Source organism: Meles meles, chromosome 5 (genome assembly GCF_922984935.1).
Source record: "Meles meles chromosome 5, mMelMel3.1 paternal haplotype, whole genome shotgun sequence".
NCBI lineage: Eukaryota > Metazoa > Chordata > Mammalia > Carnivora > Mustelidae > Meles > Meles meles.
The window spans coordinates 153858839-153882804 of NC_060070.1; the positions used below are offsets into that span (position 1 = coordinate 153858839).

At 52.8% G+C, this 23966-nt stretch overlaps 1 long non-coding RNA gene and 4 other non-coding genes across 5 annotated transcripts; 1 reads left to right on the top strand and 4 right to left on the bottom strand.

The window, feature by feature from the left end:
• Positions 1–3096: 3096 nt before the first annotated feature.
• TRNAA-UGC lies at positions 3097–3168 on the bottom strand. The gene has a single exon. It is a non-coding gene; the product is annotated as a tRNA-Ala (tRNA).
• Positions 3169–9722: 6554 nt separating this feature from the next.
• Positions 9723–14902, top strand: LOC123941504. Its single transcript, XR_006818297.1, has 2 exons — positions 9723–9857; positions 14840–14902. It is a non-coding gene; the product is annotated as an uncharacterized LOC123941504 (long non-coding RNA).
• Positions 14903–17262: 2360 nt separating this feature from the next.
• On the bottom strand, positions 17263–17334 carry TRNAA-AGC. The gene has a single exon. It is a non-coding gene; the product is annotated as a tRNA-Ala (tRNA).
• A 1180-nt stretch (positions 17335–18514) lies between these two features.
• On the bottom strand, positions 18515–18586 carry TRNAA-AGC. The gene has a single exon. It is a non-coding gene; the product is annotated as a tRNA-Ala (tRNA).
• A 5042-nt stretch (positions 18587–23628) lies between these two features.
• Positions 23629–23700, bottom strand: TRNAA-AGC. Its single transcript has one exon. It is a non-coding gene; the product is annotated as a tRNA-Ala (tRNA).
• Positions 23701–23966: the final 266 nt, after the last annotated feature.

Below are 23966 nucleotides of genomic sequence, written 5' to 3' on the forward strand. Positions count from 1 at the left end.
TCACCGGCGGTCCCCACCGTGGCCGTCGCGGGGCCCAGCGCGGCGGGGGCGGATCCGGCCCGGGTTTCGGGTCAGAGACGCGCAGGGGCGGGAGGCGGGGAAGGCGCGGAGCAGAGGGCGGGCCGGGAGCGCGCCGCTGGCCGTGCGCTCTTGGAGCCCGTGGTCCCCAGCAGACGCTTCCGGCCCTCGGAAGGGGCTCTGCCAGCCGCGACCCCCGGCTCCAGCCCCGGCCTTCCCGCCCGCAGCTCCCGCGCGCCCCCGGGATCTCGCCCACCTACCCCCACCCCCGCCTCCGCGCCGTCGGAGCTCACGAGACCCCGCGCACCGGCGCGCGCCCGCCCTCTGGCACCTGCTCGCCCCCCGCGCCTCCGCTCTGCTCCCCGCCGCACGCGCCGCGCTCCTGGTCTCCGCCGCTCGACCCACCTACCGCGGGGTCGATAGGCCTCCCGCGGCCAAACCCCCGGGTTTCCAGAATCCCCTCGCGCGGCTCTTAAACGCGGGCGCTTCCTGGCTCACCCGGTCCCGGGAGATTTCGGATTTCCTCGCACACTCGGCAGGACGGAGTTCAGGGGAAAGTAGGCAGCGGCCGGGCAGAGGCGGGGAGAGAAGGGTGCGTAGGGGCAGGATGGAGGACTGGGAGGAGCGGCATGGGAGCCGCCAAGTCTCCGTCCCTAGCAGGAGCCTGACTTGACCCAAGATGTTTTCATCACGATTCACTCGATTATAGTTTTAGCGCTTTGATCCTAGACGACAGAACTGGCCAAACGACTAGGGCTGGACAGGTGGCCAGTCAGACTCCCAACCGCGACCCTTGCACTTTGGGGGGGGGGGTTGGAGTCATTCCAGTTTGGGTTTCTAATTGAGAGACCCAAATAGCCTTTTTTTTTTTTTTAAGATTTTATTCATTTATTTGACAGAGAGAGACACAGCGGGAACAGGAACACAAGCAGGGGGAGTGGGAGAGGGAGAAGCAGGCTTCCCGTGGAGCAGAGAACCCGATGGGGGGTTGATCCCAAGACCCTGGGATCATGACCTGAGCCTGGGATCGCGACTGAGCCACCCAGGCGCCCAAGAGAGACCCAAATAGCTTGATCCGACCCCGGGCATTTTGGTAAAGTCTTCTGGTGCCCGTTTGAATTCATCCAGAGAAACCTCAGGGGGTCTTTGGTGTGACCACAAAGTCACCTAAACTATCGCTCTGGGGTTGGACCTGGATTTTGGAAGTCGACAGCACTCTAACGCCACACGACACCCCACTTTAGTGTCCTAACACCTCACACACTATTTTCTTAAATGCCTACAGAAAACAAACATAATAGAAAATACGTGAAATGACTACATTATCTCCCTCCAAAAGATGCGTCCTATAACAAATAATCGGCCACAGGGCACAGGGCCAGTCCGAAGCCAAGCAGATTTCTGAAGGCGGCTGGCCCGCTGGGGAGAGCCTGCTGTAGGCCTTTTCACTGGAGGACGCGGGATCTGGAAATGAGAACACCCCAGCCGGGTGGAGGGTCACAGTCACCAAATGAAAACAAATTTCATTTCCTCCTGAACACACTTTGAGCCAACAGGAAACACCTCCCCAGATAGCAGCAGTTTTGAGACCACAGAGCTTTAGAATTTCTGAAAAGGTGCTGTTATAGCCATGCCGGGTGGCTCAGTGGGTTAAGTGTCTGACTCTTGATTTCAACTTACGTCATGATCTCAGGGGCATGAGATCGAGCCCCTCATCAAGCTCCACTCCTCCCCCTGCTCTCTCTCTCTCTCAAAAAAACAAAAAAACAAAAAAACCCCGTGCTACTATGGACTGAATTATATTTGGACTAATTATATTTGTCCCCCACAAATACATCTGTCAATGTCCCAGCCCCTATTGTGACTGTATTTGAAGTCAGGCCTTTAGGGGGTAGTAAAGGTTAAATGAAGCCCTACGGTGGGGCCCTCCTCATAAGAAGAGGAAGAGACACAGAGTATGCACATGAAGGAAAGGCCCTGTGAGGCTACAGCACGCAGGGAGAAGGCAGCTGCCTGCAAGCCAGGTAGAAAGGCTTCATCAGAAACTCACCCTGCCCACAGCTTGACCCCAGACTTCAGCCTCCAGAACCCTGAGGAGGTAAATCCTGCTGTGTGACCCACCCGGTCTGCACTATTCTGTGACGGCAGCCCGAACGGACAAACGCAGCTGGAGCAGAAATTCCTGGGAGTCCCCTGGTCATACAAAGCTCATGCGACAGGATGGGCCACAACAGGACAGAGGCAGTGGCTGTCCGTCTCCTGCAGAGCCATCCGACACACCTGTGCTCTGCCACCCAGGCTTTGCATCTCTTTTCCACTGTGACAGAAAAACTTTTCCTACCTCTTCATATGAGGGCTTTCATTTGACATTAACTGAAGTCTGCAGGCCATGTTTGATTTAAAGATTTAAAACAATGGTGCAAACGCGGTGAGTGAAGAAATACAGGAAAATTAATATTATGGACTATCGGTTGAGAATGCATTGATCCGCATTTATTTCTTTCGCGTTCGGAAGGCCCCTAATTAATTCCCTGACAATCTTTCCTCCCGCGTCCAGCATCCTGTGGCTCCCTCACCCGTAAGGACTCGGGGTCCCCCCACCCATTGTGGGACTGAGCTGTTGGTGGCGCTCTCCACGCAGGCCCCGGGGGTCCTGATGGAGCAGTCAGTGGGGCCATGCTACCTCCCTTTCCTCTTCGGCCGGGAAAACAAACAGAACTAAAGAAAACGGAGGCGGGGCCATGCTGTTCTTCACTGTCTCTCCCTTTAGTAATAGTCTGCCACGGGAACCAAGGTGAGTTACTCATTCTTGGGCACGGCTTTCCTCGGGTGTAAGAGATGCTGCTCTAGGGCTGGTTCTCCTCCTCCCTCTTCCTTTTGTCTTCTGTCCCCGTCGCTGTAGGCAATATGGAGGTTTACAGCAAGAGATGAAGAATTCAAGGCATTCTGTTAGGTTATGTTTTTTCATTCCCCATGTGCAGGAATGGAGCAAGAAAAAAGGAGGGCTAAATCAGTGTTTTTTGAGGAATAGCTTTGAATGATGTTAGGAAAAAGCAAGGGAAAAAAAGCAACTAAAGTTGGAGATGCCGGGGATCAAACCCGGGGCCTCATACATGCAAAGCATGTGCTCTACCACTGAGCTACATCCCCCTCTGAAACAGCCCTTTGCTAAGGCTTATCTGGAGATAAGGTTGTTTTCTGAGGTCCCTGATCTCCCTGAGCATCATGGTCTCAGAGCTAAGAGACATCAGCAGCTGCCCTGGGCAGGAGACCTGCAGGAACTAGCAAAAGGGACTGATTCTTCAGAGTGTAGAGCTTGAGGTGGAAGGTTGGAAACGTGCCTGATAATAACCCAAAAGTTTCCACTGTGGCTTTAAAATGTGGTTAGTTTCCTTCCTTCTCCCCTTCCTAGCAAGGAATCAATCAAGTCCCAGTTTTCAACTGTTTTGATCACATGAGATACAAGACCATTGAAATTCAGCTTCTTCTTGCCTAGAATGTGTCATAGTAGTTGTTGTTTGCCCCATCAGAATGTTAGAGACCGGATTTGATGGAAAGAAGCTATGACCCTAGAAGGAAACCCTAGAGCGGTGCATTCAGCATTTTGCTTAAAGGGTCGTTTCATTCTGAATCTTGGCACGCAGGCAATGTAGGAGACCCTGACAACAGACACAAGAATTACCTATTCTTCCTAACAAATAATTTTTTAATTTTACTAAGATTTTATTTATTTATTTATTCAATTGACAAAGAGAGACAGCAAGAGAGGGAACAGAAATGGGGGAGTGGGTGCGGAATAAGCAGGCTTCCCACCGAACAGGGAGCCTGATGGGGGCAGGGTAACCCCAGAACCTGGGGTTCTGAGCCATCCAGGCGCCCCCTAACAAATAATTTCAAAAAAGAAGTTGAAGAAAAATATGGGGCATTTGTCCCTGAGTTTTGATGACTTTACCGCCCGTTCACTTTGATTTTTCTGGGTTCTAAGCTCCCTTGTGAATGTTGAACAGAATAATTCTTACTGCAATGCTTATTTTCATTCTTTCCTGAATACCAAAACAGGAATAACGTAACATGTGCAAATTCTAGCGGGGGGGTGTTTGCGAGGCTGAAAGGAGAGTTTTCAGAACCTTTTCAAAGCTCAGTGATGCTCAAGAGTGTCCCTGATTGCAGCAGCTTCATAACAGTGGACTCAGGATAGAAGCCCGGATCTTCCGACCGCAGAACTGTCCTCGCGCGTACCACAGCCCCATGCATCCGCACACCGCATACCTCCGACGACGCACACTGCCGGGGCTCCTTTTCCGGTTTCAGCACCGCCCCCCCCCGTTGTGATTAAAAACCACACACACACACACACACACACACACGCGCGCGCGCGCCATCAAAACAGAAATGAATCATAGGTGGAACCGCGTGTAGCATATTGGAATTTCTTAGGTTTTAAAACTTCAAATGAAGTTTCTCATTGTGTCAGTTAAGATCTCACGGAAAAGTTCGGTGACCAGAGACCAAGCGAGAGGGGCGACACGGCGGATGGGATCGCACAGAGCGGTGGCAGCCGTCGGTACAGGCCCGCAGTTGGAACTGGGGCGCAACTGTGTAGGGGGACCCCGACGCCAAAGCAAAACCGGGTGCCGAGACCCGGGACCGAACCCGGCACCCGCGGACCTTCAGTCTAGCGCGCTCCCCGCCGCGCTCCCTCGGAAGCGGCCGACGCGTCCTCCGGTCGCTCTCCCGCGCGGTCAGCCCCGCACCTGCAGGCCCGGCCCCGCCGCCCGACCCTGTTCGGTCCCCGTCCGCCGCCGTCTCGGCTGAAGCCACGCGCGGGAAGAGGCCGCGGACGAGCAGCGCAGGCGGCGGGCGGGGGGACGCGGCCGGTCCGGAAGGTGCTTTCCGCGGGGCCGCCCTGGGCCGCCGCACCCGCCAGCCCGCTCCGGCGCGGACTCGGCACGGAATGACCCGCGGGTCTCCCGTGGCTCTGCGGGATGGCGCCACCGGGAGCGGAGGACACGCGGACCCCGGAGCGCGACGACGGGCTCCTTGCCCGGGGCTAAGGACGTCAGCCGGGCCGCCTGCCTGCCTCCCTCCCTGCGCTCCCCGGGTCTGGTCCGCGAGGGTCCCCGGGCGCAGGGGCGGGGGCGTCGGGGACACCCCCGGACGGCGCGGTGCAGAGCGTGCGCGGACGCGAGGAGCGTGCGGGGACTCGGGGTATGGGGACCCCACCAAGGAAAGGACGCACTGGCGCGAGCCGCACGGTCCCCACGGACGGGCCCCCGGAGGCGCGAGCCGGGTCTCTCCCACGGCGGGCGGGCTCGGTCCGCGGCCCCCGCCCCGCTCCCTCCCGCCGCAGCCGCACCCCGCGGAGCCGCGCCGGGAGCGCCGGAGGACGGTCCGCCCGGGCACTCGGGCGCAGCCCCACACACCGCTCGGCGTCTTCTCCTGCAGAAGCGCCAGGAAGGGCGCCTGGTGGCTCGGCGGGCGGTTAAGCGCTTGCCTTCGGCTCAGGTCACGATCGCAGGGTCCTCGGTCGGAGCCCCGCGTGGGCTCTCTCCCAGCGGCGAGTTTCTCCTCCCCGCGCGCACGCTGCTCGCTCCCACACTCGCTTTAAAACGAGTCAGTGAATCTTAGTAGCTCACCGGGAAGGTCACCGGATGGAACTTTGTCCTGCGTCTTCAACATCTCCTTTTCTGTTTCCTCTTCTTGGAAAGTTTTTCAAGCCTGCTCCTCCTTCAGAAAGTGAGATGAAAATCAATAAGTCAATAAATCTTTATTTTTAAAAAAGATTTTAATTAATTAATTAATCGACAGAGAAAGATCACAAGTAGGCAGAGAGAGAAGGGGTAAGCAGGTTCCCCGCCGAGCAGAGAGCCCGATGCAGGGCTGGATCCCAGGACTCTGGGATCATGACCTCAGTCCCAGGCAGACGCTTAACCCACTGAGCCACCCAGGCGCCCCGATAAATAAATCTTTAAAAGCGGGGGGGGGGGGGGGGGGACGCCTGGGTGGCTCAGTGGGTTAAGCGTCTGCCTTTGGCTGGGGTCATGATCTCAGGGTCCTGGTTCCAGGCTCCCTGCTCAGTGGGGAGCCTGCTTGTCTCTCTCTCCTCCCTACTTGTGCTCTCTCTTGCTGTCTCTCTTTCTCGAATAAATAAATCTTTTAAAAAAGAAAGGCCAATGAGCCACACTCTGAGAAGATATTTCAACACTCTAAATTACAGCAGACTCTTGTTTGGATATGTGAAGAACTACAAAACTCCAAGAAAAGATTAAAATCTCAAACAGAGCAAATGAACACACGTACCAGGAAAGCGCACACCCCAGATAACCACTAAGCGGTGTAGAAGGTGCTCAATATCCTTTGCTAAGAGGGAAATTCAGATTTAACATCACTGCCTTGTACTTCTCACCAGCATCACCGGCAACTGAGGACAGACAGGGTGGCGTTCTGCTGGGGGTGTGGCGACGGGGACTTGGGGATTCTCACGCATTGCTGACAGACTGCGAACGCACCCACCCTGGGAGATCATTTGGAAACATTTGTTTAAGATTTTATTTCTGAGTGATCTCTCCACCCAACATGGGGCTCAAACTCGCAACCAGAAGACCGGGAGCTGCAGGCTCCATTGTGTGAGCCTGCCAGCTGCCGCCAAAAATACTGACCAGAACTAAACAGACCTATAACCTCCGGCCCTGAGCCTCCACACTTAGGCCTAAGAGACATGCAGGAGTGTTTCCCTTGTGAAAGAGAGTAGGGCGCACCACCCCCAAGTGATGAGGGAACAGAAGGCTCGCTGAGGACAAAGCAGAAGCTGGCACCTTACACCCTCTCCCTCTTCCAACCTCGGTGACCTGTGTGACATTCCACAAGGAAACTCTCAACTGTCTTCATGTTAGTGCCTCATTAGAGGAAAAAACAGCCTTGGCTTGACAACAACCAGGTCTCCAGTGTCCTGACAGTCTTCTTTACCGTGACAGCCCTTCTGAACACCCCTTTGTCCTCACCTACCCAACTCCTGTGTATATAATCAGCCACTCCTTGGGATATCAGGGCAGCAGCTCTCCCTGCCCACGGGTCCTGTCCCCGTGCTTTAATAAACCACCATTTGCACCAAAGATGTCTCAAGAATTCTTTCTTGGTCATCGGCTCCAGACCTCACCCCACCGAACCTCACCTATGTTCTAGAACTTTATCAAAAGTATGCCACTTTGGGGTACTGATCATTTTGTATTAAAGGTATCTGAGCAACAGCTAGTGCAAGGACACTCTGATTCGCTTTGGTGTCCCGGAAAGCAGGAGCTAAGTCTCTGACATGAAGGGTACCCTCCCCAGACAGAGAGGGTGGGAGGCATCCTTAGCACAGAGCCAGGGGACAGGATGGAGAAAGCATATAAATGAGCCTTGTTGCTTCTTCCCCATTTACTGCCCCAAGCCCAAACCCCTTTGTCTTGTAAATTCTTCACAAAGGTATGGTTTCATTGTCTAAAACTCAAGCGAGTACATGTTGCCTGAGTCTGTATTATTTCAAAGCACAAGAAGAACTACTCTATGATAGTAGATGTCGGAAAGTGATACAGGTTGGGACCGGGCCCAAGGAAGCTCCTGGGAGCTGAATCTTGGATCTTCGCCTGGGGTGTTGGTTACCTAGTGCAGGAACCTGTCCCAACCACCCAGCTCTTTAGTTAAGTCTTACTCATTTTACTTTAAGCCTCAGTTTAAATAACAAGAAAAGCAGCCCGGAAAGAAGGAAGTCCTTGAAAACCTCCCTGCCCCCACAGAACACTGCCTCTTCATTACTGCTTTTCAAACTGTGGTCTCCACAATGGTGCCTGAAAACCGGTTTTGTCCATCTGTGAGCCTTGGAAACTCTTAACAACCCGACAGTGCAGGGACTCTGGACTCCTCTGGTTAAATAAGGTAGAAACAACTTCAGGGGTTTTCAGAATTTCACGAAAGGTTTTCTCTGGAGGCAGGAAATGGCAACTAGGAGTGACCCCCACCCCCTTCGGGTGAATTTTAAGGAAACCCTGAGTTTCTCTGGACAGGTTATCAAATCCCTGTGTCTAGTCAAGGCTTTTTGGCCTTTAGTCCAAATTTGGTAGCAGTGTGAATTTGGATGTGAGGTTTTGAATGATCTTCTCCAAAACTATTTTCATTCTTTTCCAGATTCTTCCTCCCCAGCACAGGAAACAACGTTCATCTACTGAGGGCCCGTCCCCAGCCAGGCCAAGCCTCTGCCTGTGCAGGGCAGAGCTGAACTGGGAGCCTAGGGAAGGAGGAAAACTAGAAAGCAATGTGGACAATGTCAGTGCAGAGATGGAGGTGTGCGATGAGTCCTAGGGGTCCTAAGGGTGCACTGGGCTGCAGTGAGGTCTTTGGGGGCACACAGTGGGGCGCCTGGTGCAGGGAGGAAGGAAGGGGAGGAGGGCAAAGAAAAGCATCTTCAGAAGGAACAGAATATGCAGGCAGGCAAGGCTGGCAAAGGTGTGCACCACCTCTCCCTGGCTTCCTGCAGGGGTGAGGCCAGAGGGGCGCTCCTCTTCTCTCCAGGGAGGCAGACTGCTCCCACCAGAGGGTCTGGCCCATTTTGTCCTGGTCTGTGGGGGCTTCAGAGCCTCACAATTCTCGGCCATCAGAGGGTGGGGACAGGTGGTGCAGCTCCCGGGGCACAGGGAGGGATGGGGGGGTGCAGCGTGGAAGGCCCCCAGTTTCCTTAGCTTCTCTGCGTGGAGAGGAGGCTGCTTTTTTGCTGTCTGGATGCTGAGTACCTTGACTGCTTCTTTGGTGACTGAAATAAGACTCGACTGGTGAAAGCAAGGTGGCGTTAAGATGCTTGCCCTGTGCCCCATGGACTTCTGTTGACGCGCAGTGACACCAGCCCCCGAAACTCTGCCAAGAACTCTGATCGGGAGGTAGGAGGGAAGGTGTTCCTGGAGAATCAGTGCGTTGAGGTTGACAAGACCGATGGTGTGGGTGGGGGGTGGGGGGTGGGAAGAGCTCCTTCTTCACAGGGAAATAGAGATGGGCCACCCCCAGACTAATCGTGGACACTGGCGGTCGGAATGGTCGGAAGGGTCGGAATGGTCACCATTTCAGCCCACAAGCACCCTACAACACCCAGAAAGGACGTTTCTCTCCACCAGATTTCAGCGGAGGTGACGGCTGTCTTATGCTCACATGTCATATCTGGCAGCACGGCACCAGAGCTGAGGGTCTCTGATGGGAAAGGCTGGCAGGTCATCCGCCAGCCACAGTGCGGTCTGCTGAAGCAGTTCCGGGAAAGCTTCGGAGCCGCTGCAGGCTGGGTTAGAAAGAGACAGAAGAAGAAGTGAAAGACCCCCTTCCTCCTTGCTGAGGGCTTTTTCCAGAGTGCTGAAACAAGGCCGCCACGCCAGAACAAACAGCTATGTCTTTGTCTTGAACCCAACGCCTGACTGTGCTTAATTTAAATAGACCAATCAGGTTCTTGTAACTAAGCATCTGCTTCTGTAAGTCCGCTTCCCGCTCCCCCGCTCTACCCCCCCTTCCCGCCTTCGTCTTCGCGCGCGGGGGTCCTCCAAAGCCAATCCGCTAAAGCCAAGTATGCCTTTTTCAAATGTTCAAACTGTCAGCCAATCCGCTCCGCCTCACCCAAAACTTGTTTGTACCCAGCCTGGGGTGCTCAGCTGGCAGGAGCTGCTGACCACCCGCAGGCGCCCGCCTTACAATAAAGATCCTCTTGCTGTTTGCATCCTGTGGCAGTGTTGAATTCTTGGGTACGGGGATCCGCGGGTCTTTCATTTGGAGGTCCCACCGAGATCATCGGACTCCTGCCCAAGGATCCAACCGACTCCCACCGGGAGGTAAGCTGGCCAGCATTTAAGCCTTAATAACTGTGTTCTCATTTTCTGTCTCGTGCTTGTGTTCTCGTCTTCCGTTTGTTCTGCCTATACGCCTGTATAGGACTGTACTACTACGCGTAGTAGATCTGTATTCTGGGCAGCTTGAGAAGGAGTTGACGAACTCGGACTTCTCCCCTGCCACCCTGGGGGACGCCCCAGGGATCAGAGGGGCCCGTTTTTTCGGGGCCCCACACGTATCTGAGGGATACGTCCGTCTGTGGGCCACAGAGGATTCCTCACGGCCGTCTGAATCTGTACTTTCGGTTTTGCACCGAAATCGCGCAGCGTTTCTTTTTGCCGGCTCGTTAAGTGTCTTGTGTGTTTTGTGTGTCTTTCTCGTTGCCCTTTGGGTTTCCCTTGATTCCAAAATGGGACAGACTCTTACCACCCCTTTGAGTCTCACTTTAGGCCACTGGAGAGACGTCCAAATCCGAGCCAATAACCTGTCGGTGGAAGTCAGAAGAAGGAAATGGCAGACCCTTTGTACTTCAGAATGGCCTACCTTTAACGTTGGGTGGCCCAAAGATGGAACCTTTAACATCCATGTTATTTTGCAGGTCAAAGAACGAGTCTTCGACCAGGGACCCCTTGCCATCCCCAATGGTGGGAAGACTTAGGGGTCGCAGGGAGCCAACACAAGAAGGAACTTCCAAGCTCTTTCCCCTGCGCCAAGGAGGAGGGCCAGGCAATCAACTCCAATATTGGCCCTTTTCGGCCTCCGACCTATATAATTGGAAGTCCCATAACCCTTCCTTTTCGCAGGACCCCGTAGCCCTAACTGCCTTAATTGAATCCATTCTAATCACACACCAACCCACCTGGGATGATTGTCAACAACTCTTGCAGGCTCTCCTCACCACTGAGGAGAGACAAAAGGTTTTCCTGGAGGCCAGAAAAAAAACGTTTTAGGGGAAGACGGAAGGCCCACACAATTCCCTAATGTGATAGATGCCGCCTTCCCTTTGACTCGTCCCGTCTGGGATTTCAACACGGCTGAAGGTAGGACCCACCTAAATCTTTACCGCCAGTTACTTATAGCAGGTCTCCATAATGCGGGGCGCCGCCCCACCAATTTGGCTCAGGTAAGACAGGTCACTCAGGGGTCAGAGGAATCTCCAACCGCTTTCCTAGAAAGGCTTAAGGAGGCTTATCGCAGGTATGCGCCCTTTGACCCAGATAGCAATGAGCAGAGAGGAAACGTTTCAATGACATTTATTTGGCAGTCAGCACCAGATATAAGGAATAAACTACAGCGTTTAGAGAATCTACAAGATTTCTCTTTACAAGATTTATTAAAGGAGGCAGAAAAGATTTTTAATAAAAGAGAGACTCAGGAAGAAAAGGAGGAACGACTTAGGAAGTTGCAGGAAGAAAAGGAGGAACGACTTAGAAAGTTGCAGGAAGAAAAAGAGGAGAAACTAAAGAAGGAAGCTGAGGAAAGGGAAGAGAAACGAGAACGTAAATGAAGTAAGGAACTTAGCAAAATCTTGGCCGCCGTAGTGCAAGGCAGCCAAGGACCAGAGGCAGGAAAGTCAGACAGGGAGGGAGACATAAGGAGGCCCCGAGTAGACCGAAACCAATGTGCCTACTGTAAAGAAAGGGGACATTGGGCCAACGAATGCCCGAAGAAATTCCGACACCTTAAGGAAAATCCTAAGCAAGTCACAAGACTTATGGCTTTAGGCGAAGACTAGGGCCGTCAGGGTCAGGAGCCCCCCCCTGAACCCCGGGTAACCCTAACCGTTGGGGGGCAACCAGTCACCTTCTTAGTAGATACAGGGGCTCAACACTCCGTTTTAACCAAGAGCCTCGGACCATTAAGTGACCGGATGGCATGGGTTCAAGGAGCAACAGGAGGAAAACAATATAAATGGACTACGGAGAGAAAAGTACATCTGGCTTCAGGTAAAGTTTCTCACTCATTCCTTCATGTGCCTGACTGCCCCTACCCACTCCTGGGGAGAGATTTATTAACCAAGCTCAAGGCTCAAATCCATTTTGAGCCACAGGGGGCCACTGTGACCGGCCCCAACGGGACTCCTTTACACATCCTTACCCTACAGTTAGAAGAAGAATATAGACTACATGAGGAGCCCTCCCCACCTCAGAGAAACATAGAGTCCTGGCTTGCGTCTTACCCGGATGCCTGGGCGGAAACAGGAGGAATGGGACTAGCTATCCAGCAGCCCCCCATTCACATACAATTAAAGGCAACGGCCGTTCCTGTCAATGTTAAGCAATATCCTATGTCCAATGAGGCCTACCAGGGCATCAAACCGCACATAAGGCGGTTACTAGACCAGGGCATTTTGGCCCCATGCCGGTCCTTCTGGAACACTCCTCTGTTACCCGTCAAGAAACCTGGCACCAATGATTACCGGCCGGTCCAAGACCTAAGAGAGGTCAATAAGAGGGTAGAAGACATCCACCCTACGGTGCCCAACCCTTACAACTTACTTAGTACCCTGCCTCCAACCCACTTCTGGTATACGGTCCTAGATCTCAAAGATGCTTTCTTCTGTTTGAGACTAAGTCCTCAGAGTCAGCCCCTCTTCGCCTTTGAATGGAAGGATCCAGACTTGGGAGTATCAGGTCAGTTAACCTGGACACGGCTATCACAAGGGTTTAAGAATAGCCCAACGCTGTTCGACGAAGCCCTTCACCAGGACCTGGCCGACTTCCGGGTAAGACATCCCTCTCTGATCCTGCTCCAATATGTCGATGACATTCTATTAGCGGCTACCAATGAAGAGGACTGCCGAACAGGTACTGGGAACCTCCTATTAACCCTAGGCCAACTGGGATATAAGGCATCCACAAAGAAGGCCCAGATGTGCCAGACTAAAGTCACTTACCTGGGTTATGAGCTATATAATGGCCAACAATGGCTAACAGCCGCGAGAAAAGAGACTATCTCTGGCATTCCCGCACCTCAAAACCACAGGCAATTGCGGGAATTCTTAGGGACCGCAGGCTTCTGTAGACTATGGATTCCGGGGTTTGCGGAGATAGCGGCTCCTCTGTACCCCTTAACAAAACAAGATACTCCTTTTGTTTGGACTGAGCAACAACAGCAGGCATTTGACCATATCAAACAAGCACTCCTTACATCTCCGGCGTTAGGCCTGCCAGACATAACAAAACCCTTCGACCTCTTTGTTGATGAAAAACAAGGATTTGCTAAGGGGGTCCTAACTCAAAGGCTCGGGCCTTGGAGACGCCCTATTGCCTACCTGTCCAAAAAGTTAGACCCCGTGGCGGCAGGCTGGCCACCATGTCTAAAAATGATAGCAGCAATCGCGGTCCTCATCAAGGACGCAACCAAACTAACTTTGGGACAGCCCCTAACCATCCTGGCTCCACATACAGTGGAGTCTTTAATCCGCCAACCACCAGACCGCTGGCTGTCTAATGCCCGCCTGACTCATTATCAGTCCCTCCTCCTGGACTCAGACAGGATCCAGTTCGGACCTATAGTGACTCTTAACCCCGCAACCTTATTGCCCACTCCTGGGGAGGCACCGCTGCATGACTGTCACCAGATCCTTGCTGAAACACATGGGACACGGCCCGACCTAACTGACCAGCCCATGAAGGATGCAGACCTGACCTGGTATACTGATGGCAGTAGCTACCTGCAGGATGGAAAACGACGGGCAGGAGCGGCCATCACGACCGACTCTCAAATTGTATGGGCAAGCGCGCTACCAGAAGGCACCTCGGCGCAGCGGGCAGAATTGATCGCCTTAACCCAGGCCCTCCAATTGGCAGAAGGTAAGAATCTTAATGTCTATACAGACAGCAGATATGCTTTTGCCACTGCCCATATTCACGGAGAAATTTATCGGCGGAGGGGACTACTAACCTCTGACGGTAAGGAGATTAAAAATAAGACCGAAATATTGGCCCTATTAAAAGCCTTATTCCTCCCCAAGAAGCTGAGCATAATGCACTGCCCTGGCCATCAAAAAGGGGATACCCCCGAGGCGAGAGGAAACCGCCTAGCTGATGCGACAGCCAAACAGGCAGCTTTGGGGCCCCAACTATTAACTGTTACTATACTCACTGAGATAGGAGAGCCAGATGAGACCCCCATTTGGAATTATGAGCAGGCTGAATTGGACTTCATACAGAAGATAGGGGCCAATTACAACTCAGCCCTAAACCGATGGGAATACCGAGGAAAGGCCATAGTACCTATAAAGATGGCGAAGGAACTAATAAATCACCTCCATCAGCTGACTCATCTGAGCGCGAACAAGATGAGATCTCTTATGGATAGGGCCAATTTAAAAAACTACTTCCCCAAACAAAACTTCCTTCTTCGTCAAGTGGCCGCTAATTGTAAAGCCTGCGCCCAAGTCAATCCTGGGAAGACTATTATTGGACCAGGTGTCCGGGTACGTGGTCATCGACCTGGCACACATTGGGAAATTGACTTTACCGAAATTAAACCTGGCATGTATGGATATAAATACCTCTTATTTTTTCTAGACACCTTTTCAGGATGGGCAGAAGCCTTTCCTACCAAAAAGGAAACCGCCAACATAGTCGCCAAGAAGCTACTGGAAGAGATTTTTCCAAGGTATGGAATGCCCGAGGTACTAGGGTCCGACAACGGGCCCGCCTTTGTCTCCCAGGTAAGTCAGTCGGTGGCCAAGCTGCTGGGGATTAATTGGAGACTACATTGTGCTTACAGACCCCAGAGTTCAGGACAGGTAGAAAGGATGAATAGAACCATTAAGGAGACTCTAACTAAATTACTGCTTGAAACTGGCTCTAAAGATTGGGTATTGCTCCTACCTCTAGCACTCTATCGGGCCAGAAATACTCCAGGCCCCCATGGATTAACCCCCTTCGAAATTCTCTATGGTGCTCCGCCCCCCGCTGTCACGTTCTTTGCGCCAGATATCTCTGCTCATTCCCCCTCCCCCTCCATACAGGCCCATCTGCAAGCCTTGCAGCTGGTGCAACAAGAGGTCTGGAAACCCCTGGCAGCCGCCTACGAGAAAAAAAACTTAACACCTCATTGCGGCCTCATCCCTACAAAATCGGAGACATCGTTTGGGTCCGCAGACATCGAGCCACAAACCTTGAACCCCGTTGGAAAGGACCCCACACGGTACTCCTGACAACGCCCACGGCACTAAAAGTTGACGGGATTGCAGCCTGGATCCACGCCTCCCATGTGAAAGCGGCACACCCGGAAGAACAAACAGGACACCCTCAGAACTCGGAACGGACCGTCCAACGCTCCCCAAACCCACTAAAGATAAGACTCATTTGCCGTTGATCTTACTCTTTTGCTTATTCTCTTTCCTTTCCCCTATAAATGGCACCAGCCCACATCTCCCCAAGCAATTAACCTGGCAGGTTCTCTCTCAAACGGGGGAAGCTATCTGGTCCAGTACGGCCCAACACGCCCCTAATACATGGTGGCCTACCCTGTATCCGGATCTCTGTAAACTGGCTATGGGATCTTGGGACATAGGTCAACACGATGATCCCAATAAGCCACCAACATCCCCTACTTCAAAACACCCAGCTTATGCAATTACAAGTTGCCATGGCCGCCGATTTAGAGGCTATAGAAAAATCAATCACTGCCTTAGAAAAATCCTTAACCTCCCTTTCCGAGGTCGTTCTACAAAACAGAAGGGGGTTAGACTTGTTATTCTTAAAAGAAGGAGGGTTATGTGCAACCCTCAAAGAGGAATGCTGTTTTTATGCTGATCAAACAGGGGTAGTTAGGGAGACAATGGATAAACTCAGAGAAAGATTGGCCCAGAGAAGAAGAGATTTTGAATCCCAGCAAGGCTGGTTTGAAGGCTGGTACAATCTGTCACCTTGGTTCGCCACTTTATTATCCACCCTTTTGGGACCCGTTGTTATTCTATTACTGATTTTATCAATTGGCCCTTACATCCTAAATAAGCTTGTTCAGTTCATCAAAGACCGCTTGTCAGTAATCCAGACAATGGTACTGACACAGCAATATCAACTCCTCAAACAAGCCGAACCCCAAACTGACATAGTATAAGTACAGGACAAATGGATATAAGATTCTATCCATGATAAAGAAAAAGGGGGGAATGAAAGACCCCCTTCCTCCTTGCTGAGGGCTTTTTCCAGAGTGCTGAAACAAGGCCGCCACGCCAGAACAAACAGCTATGTCTTTGTCTTGAACCCAACGCCTGACTGTGCTTAATTTAAATAGACCAATCAGGTTCCTGTTCTACCCCCCTTCCCGCCTTCGTCTTCGCGTGCGCGGGTCCTCCAAAGCCAATCCGCTAACGCCAAGTATGCCTTTTTCAAATGTTCAAACTGTCAGCCAATCTGCTCCGCCCCACCCAAAACTTGTTTGTACCTGTCTATAAAAACCCTGCACCACCCCAGCCTGGGGTGCTCAGCTGGCAGGAGCTGCTGACCACCCGCAGGCGCCCGCGTTACAATAAAGATCCTCTTGCTGTTTGCATCCTGTGGCAGTGTTGAATTCTTGGGTACGGGGATCCGCGGGTCTTTCAGAAGAATGCCACGAGCAAATGTGAGAGCGTACCCGGATGCAGAATCCGAAGGCTTGTCCATGCGGCCACACAGGCCCACATTCCCAGATGCTTTCAGATTCGGCACAACAGGAAACTGTGCGGAAATGGAACTGCTTGCTACTGTTGGAGGCAGTGAGGCTCTCATGGGAGGCCCGGAGGCCAGCAAGGAGGAGGCCACAGCCAGTTGAGGGGAAGGTCAGAGGCCCGTCCTGGCAGCGTCCGTTGAGAAGGAGGATCCCACCAGGCAGGCCCAAGATGGCAGCGCCACGACCCGAAACCCCTGACCTTGTTAGGAGGAAAACGCTTGCAAGAAATGCCCAACCCACATAATGAGTTGCCCCCACCCCACTGCAAACAGCTGTCGATGAAAGGCAGAACCCACGCCCCAGGGCACACAGCCTTGTCTCCATCAGCTCCTGCTCTCTCATCGTGAGACGGTCCTCCACTTCCACCTTCCGGCTCGTGCTTATGACCCCGCTGTGTCTGTCCTTGAATTCTCAGCCGTGCGACCGAGAACCTTTGGCAACATCTTTTCAACGGGCAGGGTCAGGGCCTCAGGGCCTGAGGTGTCCCCGCACACGCGAGATCACTGCGGTGTCTGCGGCCTGCTGACGGCGGCCCACAGCTCGTGACAAGAGCGCTCACACGGACCGGGCGAAGAGCAGAATGAACAACGAACTTCGGGGAACGAGCAAAACCACCTCTTGTGCCCCGGAGAGGTCAAGAAAAAACAGCAGTGGCCAGGACAAGTCAAGTTGGACAAGAGCCATCTGGGGCAGCAAGAGAGGTGAGAAGTGCAGGTGGAGAAGGGAAACCAAAACTGGAGGTGCTGGGGATCGAACCCAGGGCCTCATGCATGCTAAGCATGCGCTCTACCACTGAGCTACACCCCCTGCTTCTGCTAGGCCCTGGAGGACCTTGGACTACCTCTCCTGACTACCGTTGTCTTGGTCTCAGGAATAAGTCATCAAAGCAGAACCACTAGAAGTTCGGTTCCGTTATTTCTAAACTCCCTACACTTCATCCTTTCTGCGGCTCGGCTACTGCAGGAGAAAGGACCTCAGTGGCAGAAAAAGGCGGGTTCCTGGTTCCCGGTCAGCTCACCACCAGCTCGCCTTGGAGTCGGCTTCCCAACCCCTGTCCCATACACTGCCGGGAGCGCACGTCAGCCCACGGCCGCGTGCACCTCGGGACAACATCCTCTCGCAGCTTTCCTGAGTATTACATTTAACATTGTTTTAACTCTTGGATACATTAATGTTTTACATGATAAAAAAAATTAAACTCACCCAAGTGTGTGTGTACAAATACTCGAAAACTGAACACAAACAGAAACAAACCGAACGGAACATAATCACATTGACAGAAAGGACAGATCCAAGTAAAACGTTTCACACAATGCTTGTCTTCATGGTGAAGACGGGGGAAAGGCAAACACCTTGACCCTACATGGTGGGGTTTGTTTTGTTTTGTTTTAGTGTTTAAGGGTGTGGCAGTTCTGCTGTTTTGTGTGACTGCTTTCATTTGTGTGTACCTGAGTGAATTTATTTTTGTGTGATTGGAAAAATGAATACATATTTGGTGTTGGAAATCAAGGCCCTCCCTGTGAGAGAAGGAAGGAAGGAAGGAATAGGCTGGTTGGCTCAGGGTGGGAATTAGAGGCGTCAGTGTGGAACATACATATATAAACCTGCCACCTTCCCCCAGATTTGTCTGCTAACGGGGCCTAGAAGAAATCATACCAATGCTACCCAGTATCCTGACTTTTAAATACCATCCTCCACTAAAAGGAACCAGAGATGCTTTTAGAATCACTGACTCTAGGACTGGAACTGACGTCACTGTGGTGTCTGCGGCCTGCTGACGGCGGCCCACAGCTCGTGATGAGAGCACTCACACGGACCGGGCGAAGAGCAGAATGAACAACGAACTTCGGGGAACGAGCAAAACCACCTCTTGTGCCCCAGAGAGGTCAAGAAAAAACAGCAGCAGCCTGGACAAGTCAAGTTGGACAAGAGCCATCTGGGGCAGCAGGAGAGGTGAGAAGTGCAGGTGGAGAAGGGAAACCAAAACTGGAGGTGCTGGGGATCGAACCCAGGGCCTCATGCATGCTAAGCATGCGCTCTACCACTGAGCTACACCCCCTGCTTCCACTGGGCCCTGGAGGACTTTGGACCACCCTCTCCCGACTACAGTTGTCTGGCATTTCCATGAACAAGATGGATCAGAGGCATCTTTCTGTACTAGAATGTCGGTGCTTAAAAATAATGCGGACAGTTCGGAAGGACCCAGAAGCCAACCTCAAAGGCCTCTCACTGGTCAAACTGGACATGCTTTGAGCATGAATAATGACAAGTGATTATAACCCCTGGTTACTTAAATAAATATGGAGGAAGGGAAAACTTTCCTTGTGGTGGGATGTGAAGTAGTAATAGAAGTAAAAATAAGTTAGAAAACCACCCCTTGGCCGCCATCAGAACAATGATAGATTCAGGCAAAATTCATAAATCAGTGCTAAAAACATAGGTAAAATTTTGATGAGGATCAGGATTTTATACAGTCTCAGAGTATTTCCTTATAGGTTACTTACTAATTACAAGGAGGAATGATCATTTTAAGGGAGGAAACCTGGTGAACACAACCTTAACCAAGTGATCAAAGCAAACATTACTAATAATGGGGAAAACTGACATCACATGCCTTCGGGTGTAATGGAGGGAAACACCATTTCCGTGATATTCCTCCCAAATATTCACAACCTCAGTCTAATCACAACGTAAATTGAAGAACATTCTACAAAATCATAGACATGTGCTGTTCAGAAACATGTCGATCTCATGAAAAAACGAGGAGCTTGAGGAGCGCCTGGGGGGCTCAGTGGGTTGAGCCTCTGCCCTCAGCTCAGGTCATGATCTCAGAGTCTGGGGTCCTGGGATCAAGCTCTGCATCGAGCTCTCTGCTCAGTGGGGAGCCTGCTTCCCCCTCTCTCTGCCTGCCTCTCTGCCTACTTGTGATCTCTCTCTGTCAAATAAATAAATAAAATCTAAAACAAACAAACAAACTAGAAGCTTGAGAAACCATTCTAGATTAAAGAAGACTAAAGAGTAACTAAATTCAAACGTGGTGCTGGAATGGACCCTAGTTTGGGACAGAAATTTCTATAACGGATTTTGTTAGTAAAGTTCAAGTTAATGTAGACTGTATACTAGATAATATTATTTTACCAGTGTTAAATTTTCTGAATTTGAAGTCTGTGCTGTGGTAAGAAAATGTCCTTGCTCTTAAGAAATATGCTGCCATGTATAATAAAAAGATTATGGTGGAAGTTTGCAATAAAGATTGTGGACAAAAAGACATAATGTCCAGAAATGGTTCTCAAATAGTATAGAAAAATAATGATGTCTCCAGGTAGGTAGGTATATAGGTAGATACATCAATTTGTTGGTTGAGGGAGAGGGGTGACCTTTTTCCTGACCTGGGGACAGTATGTGCTTCTCAGGTGGTTCCCACCCTATTTAAAATATTGCTAAGCAGAGACAAAGAGCAGTCTTGCCGATTTATAATAGAACTTAGCAGGTGTGTTACTCTGTTTCCCTTTCACACGAAGGACATCAGAAAGAGACCAGATTTCTTTCTGAGACCTGGGCAGTGGAGAGGGGCTCCCGTGGTTGGGGAGGAAACAGCGATGATGGGAGCTGGTGCACTGTTCCTCTCTATGCTCGAGGACGATGATGGGGGCAGGTAGCTTTGGACTGAAGCCATAACAGCCCTTGAGTGAGGTCTTCCGTGCACTAGGAATTTGGAGGAGCGCCTGGAAAATGCAGAGCAGAAGTGCGGACAAGGAGCGGTAGAGGGAGTGACCGCTCTTTCCCTGCAGTGGGATGTCTCAGACTTCCATGAACTCCTTGTCTTCTTGTCTGGACAGCTAACAATTGCCATTGTGACACATACCAAAAGTTTTTTTTTTCTTTTTTGCCATTTCTTCACAGTAGCATGTTTGATGTTAACGGACATTTCTGGGTATACTTTTCAGAAAAGGTGTGATAGAAGAAGAAAGGAAACTGTAGAGCAATGGAAGGAAAGGAAACTATAGAGCGATGGAAGGAAAGGAAACTGTAGAGCACGAATTAGCCCTTCGCACATGCGGCCTATCTGGGCCATTTAAGGCAGTTTTGTGTCTGTTTTAATGTTTGGCAGAATCAGGACTCAACAGCCGTCATTTTGTAGCAGCCCCCACGCCCCGCCCTGTCACCTAGTGTCCTCCCAACGTTTTGGTGATGGAGAAGGAGATTTGTAGAAAAGTCAGACGGAAGACTTGATTCTTCCTCCCAAAAACTTCACGAGAAAGAAAGGAAACTAAACTTTTCCTCAGACCTCTTCTTTTTCTTCTTCCCTTCTCCGTTGTTCCTTCTCTCAATTGTAGTGGAAAATAGAGGCCGACATGACAGGTTTTTGGTATGGTGCCCACTCGCTGTTTCGAGTTTAGGGGATCCTAGGCTGAATAAAGGCTCTCAAGGTCGCAGGTGTCAGGCCCTGGCCCCTGTGCCCCTTACACGGAAGGAATGTCCTTGCAGGTGTGATTACAGTTGGGGTCTCGAAGTGGGGCCCTCGCTTTGGATAGTGTGGCGGGTCCACCGTTAGCACAGGCGTCCGCACAAGAGAGATGCAGAGGGAGGTCTCCCACGCGCAGGGGAGGGGACAGTGTGACCCTGAGGCCCAGGCCGGGGGGGGGGGGGGGGGGCACCCGGCCGCCGGGGTCAACGCGCTGCACCTGCCGCAGGAAACCAAGAGACCGCGTGAATTCTAGTCTGCCGCCGCCTTGAGTGGCTCTGACGCTGGTGGGGTCTAACCAGGGTAGAGTCAAAACGATCCTCTTGGGTCAAAGCGGGTGGTTTTCCCGGTGAGCAGGAAACGAGTAAGGGAAGCAAGAAAGGAGGGTGGCGCCCTGGGCATCCTGTAAGGACGAGCGCCCGCAGCTGCAGGTGCCTGGGTGGGGCCCAGGGCCTCGTACCTGCGAAGCACGCGCTCTCCCACTGAGACACAGCCGGTGGCTGCGGGAGGGGATGGCCTCCCTGCATCCCACCCCCCACCTCACGTCCCAGGGCTGTGCTCATCCCTGCAGCAGGTGGGTGGAGTGACTCCTTCCGGACCGAGAGCCGGGGCGGGCTGTGGCAGGAGACTGATCCTTCAGCAAACGAAGCCTGAAAGGGGGCACACAATATTGAAAACATTCGTGGGAAAACTGGCCGGCCTTCCCGGGACGGCTCTTGCTGCTTTTGCTGCTGGCTCCACAGGAACGTTAAGGGCAAGATTTTGATGGGAAAGCCCCAGGGGAGCAGTTGGGTCAGCGACTCCGGACCGGAGGCTCCTCCAAGCTCTCACAGCCTGGGGCAGCTGAGGACCGTGGAGGGATCTTCCAGGACGATCGCGCCTGCGGCGAGACCCAGCGGCAGATTCGGGGACGGAAGGAAGCGTGCAATTCTGAAAGTAAGTTAGTGGGTAGCTAGACACGGGATGCGGAGAGCTGCCTCCCCACCGGCCTCCAGGGCCAGAAAGAGAGGGTGACTGGAGAAAGAGACCCTGCGGTTCTCCCAAGCAGGAGAGAGGTTTGTTCTCATCGGCGTTGCGGGGGGGATGGGGAGGGGACGGAGAGGAGGAGATGGGTGTGGTTTGGGGCCTGTCGCTTCAACACATCCATCTATAGGGTCCGTCCCGGATGCGGCACAGCGAACCCCACCCAACGCCCAGACCCGAGTGCTTGGGCGTGGGTGTGACCGTGAGGCACAGGTGTCGTCGTGCGTGAGAACTGCAAGTATCCAGGAACTCATTTACTGATGGCTGTGGAAACCCAAGCAAAAGAACTCTTCTTCCCAGACTGGTCTCGACCCCCTAAGAACCACACTGGTTTGCACCATGGCCTAGAAACTTCCATGGAACACCCAAAAGACTCATTTCCTGGTACCGTTCTCCTAGTAGGTGTTCTCTCGTCTTCATTCATCTTATGTCTTTGCTATATTAGTAAGTACATCATCGAGTCTCTTAAAATTCAGAGGACCTTTTGCACTTGGCAGAGTTTCTCTCTTGGTCGGCTCATGGTCTGGTGGCATAGATAGGAGGAAAGACACGTGCCAGTTCTCTCTGGAATTCAGTGCTAGAGCCACGGTGTCCACAGAGCTCTGCGAGCTCTTGCATGTGCTTGTGTGTCTGTGTGAGTGTGTGAGTGTAAGTGTTGGGAGGATGGTGGAATATTATCTAGGCTGTTGGATGTGTGAAAACACAACTGTGAAAGTTGCCAGGGTCATCGAATAATTAACCCCTAAATTGCTCCTGCAGAAACCTAGATACTAGTTAGATTACTAGAAGCTCCTCACAAAAAGGTTCATATGGGAAGTTAGCACAGTTTTGATTGCAAAACTTGCACATTTTTATTAAAAATAAAAAGGAACTTCACATCAAATTCAATTATGTGTGTTGATTCGAAAGTATTAATAAATACTATATTACCATGGGAGAGAACAAGGTCACACAGAACTGGCCCAACAATAGAAGGACATTTTTGCAATTATTTTTTCTACGTTGGAATCGGAAATGGGGAAAAGTGAAAATACAGACACATGAGATACAGCGTCCTGAGCCGTCCCAGCACCCAGCACCCAGCACCCAGCACCCAACCCAGTGCTTCTCCAAGGCTCAGGGCGAAGGAACCGCTCAGGCCCCAGGTTCTCGCTCGGAGGGTCTGGGTGGGGCCGGCGCCCGCGTCCGCAGCGCCTCTCAGGGCCGCCCTCCCGGTCCCCCGGCCACGGCGACAGCGCGCCTCTGCCGGGGACACCGCCTCCGCGCCCGCTAAGCCCGCAGCGAAGCGCGTTCTCGGGGCGAGCGGGGACGAGCCGGGCCGGACGCAGTGCCGGAGCCCGAGCAGACGCCCTGGCGGGCGCGGGCGAAACCATCGCGGCCGGAAAGCCCGGGCCTGGGAACAGGGTCCGGGAGCGCGTCGTTCGCTCCTCCCGCCGCCCGTCCTCGCCTTTCCTCGCAGCTCCACTAACGATCTCGCAAAATGCAGCCGACGCGACAGCCCCCGCGCCTCCTGTCCCCGCGCGCCCGCGCAGCCTCTCGGCGTGGCCCGGCCCGAGGCTCGCAGACGCCGCAGCTCCGAGACCCGCCGCCGCGCGGGGGAGAGGGAGCAAAAGTGGAGGTGCCGGGGATTGAACCCGGGGCCTCGTGCATGCTAAGCACGCGCTCTACCACTGAGCTACACCCCCGCGAGGGAACCGCTGCGCCCAGCGTCTAGTCGAGGGGAGCGCGGGCCCTTCGGGCGGGTCGCCCCGGGGCTGCGCCGGGCCCCAGCCCCCACGATCTCCCGCGCCGACGTCTCCGGAGCAGCAGCGGCGTCCCTGTCGCCGACAGAAGAGAAACCTCGTCCCAGAGCGGAGGCCCGGGGGTATCCGGATCTGTCCGCTCCGGGCCGCCTCCCCGCAGCGCCCCGCCCCCAGCCGGGCACCAGGTTTCCCTCGGGGCTCCCTGCTCT